Here is a 1,804-nt window from a genome sequence, read left to right as displayed (position 1 = left end):
AGGCTGGTGTGAGCATGAGGGTGCTAGTAGGCGCGCGTGTGTGTGTGTGTGTGTGCACGCGCGCACGTGTGCGTGTGCGTGTGTGCATCCTCATATACAGATCTGGGCATAGACGAGTGTGGGTATGTGGGGGAGACCTCCATCCTACAGCATGGGTGGTGGGTTCCCCGAGAAGGTCTCACCCAGGAGAGTGGCGTGGTCAGTGTGTGTGTGTGTGTGTGTGTGCGTGTGTGCATCCTCATATACAAATCTGGGCATAGACGAGTGTGGGGATGTGGGGGAGACCTCCGTCCTACAGCATGGGTGGTGGGTTCCCTGAGAAGGTCTCACCCAGGAGAGTGGCGTGGTCCCCCTGGAAGGCCCAATCTGGCCGCAGCGTGAACTGGAGAGAGACTGGAGGCAGGGAGGCCAGTGAGCAGAGAGATGAAATACTGCAAACGTGCCCTGAGCCTTTACTGCCCGGCGGAGGGCGGGCGGGTGATAAGCCCTTGGCTGGGGTAGGAGATGAGGGGACGGGATGTAGGAGGTGGAAGTCTCAGTACTTGGCAGTAGATTGGACCTGGGGTGGGGTGTGAGGAGGAAGCAGTTGTGGAGAATGACTGACCCCTGGCCTCCCAGCACCTGGGTGGGTGGAGGCCGGGGGAGGAGAGCAGCTACGACCACAGCCAGGGGTCCCTCAGGAGGGAGGGGAGCCTCCGGCCCTGCTGTCCCAGCCTGGTGCCCAGAAGGGTGGCAGGGTATTGCCAGGCCCTGGAGAGGTTTGGACTGGCCCTGGATTTTCTCCCGATGGACATCAGAGGCTGAGGAGGCAGGAGGTCTGAGGCCTGGCACCTCAGGAAGGGGGGAGGGGCATTGATTTCTCCTGGAGTATTTTTTATTTCCTTCAGATGCTCCCATTTCTAAAGCATTCACACAGGGATTGGGAGAAAATAGAGCTATGTTCTTACGTCTCCAATAACGAGGGCCCTGAGGTTCAATGGTTGCAACTTTCACTCTGTGGTCATTTGGGGGTTCAAATTCCAACTCTGTAGCTGTGTGTTCTTGGGCAAATCACCCTACCTCCGTGAGCCTTGGTTTCCTCATCTGACAATTAGGGACCTTTAAAGCACATGCCTCGTAGGCTGTTGTGAAGGTTATATTAGATAAACGACTACCAGCAGCTCTAGTTAGATTTCTCAGATCTGCCAGGATGACATATAGAACAATGTTTTGGCATTTCTCCTTGCCCAAGTCTCAGAGGAGCCCTTTCCCCGGTCCCTACTCTCCCCACAGGTAGGGACATAGCCATTCTTTGGGGACTGGGAGCGAGGAAGTCTGCCCGACAAGAAGGGGGAAGCCTTTACGCCAGGGAGGGGCACCCCTGAGCCTTTACTGCCCAGCGCCCTTTGTCTGCCAGGCCCCTGCCCATTTCCCCACCCTGCCTTTCTCCTGCAGTCCTGGAGCAAGACTGAAACCCCAGACAGGGGCTGCCCCTCAGCTGCCCATCACCCCTGCCCAGGAGAGGACCTGCTGTTTCCTTGCTGCAGGCAGTGCCTGCTTCAGCCTCAGACCACCTCCTCCGCTCCTCAGGCACCTGCTGTGCCTGCAAGCCCCCTCCCTGAGCTCCCACAGATGCCCAGAGTGGGTCCAGGGGTCAGGGCAGGGGCCCAGCGTAGCTGCAGATCCCTCAGCCTGGTTCCCAAAGAAGGCAAGGGGAGAATGCTGCCTCTCTCTGCTCCCCTGTCAACCCCTGTTCTCTGACTCCCCAAAGGGCCCGTGCCCCTGGCTGAGCTCAGATCCTACCCCAACCCCAACCCCAACCCCA

This window comes from Myotis davidii, unplaced genomic scaffold, assembly GCF_000327345.1.
Source record: "Myotis davidii unplaced genomic scaffold, ASM32734v1 scaffold88, whole genome shotgun sequence".
Taxonomy (NCBI): domain Eukaryota; kingdom Metazoa; phylum Chordata; class Mammalia; order Chiroptera; family Vespertilionidae; genus Myotis; species Myotis davidii.
This window is presented reverse-complemented; position numbering follows the sequence as displayed.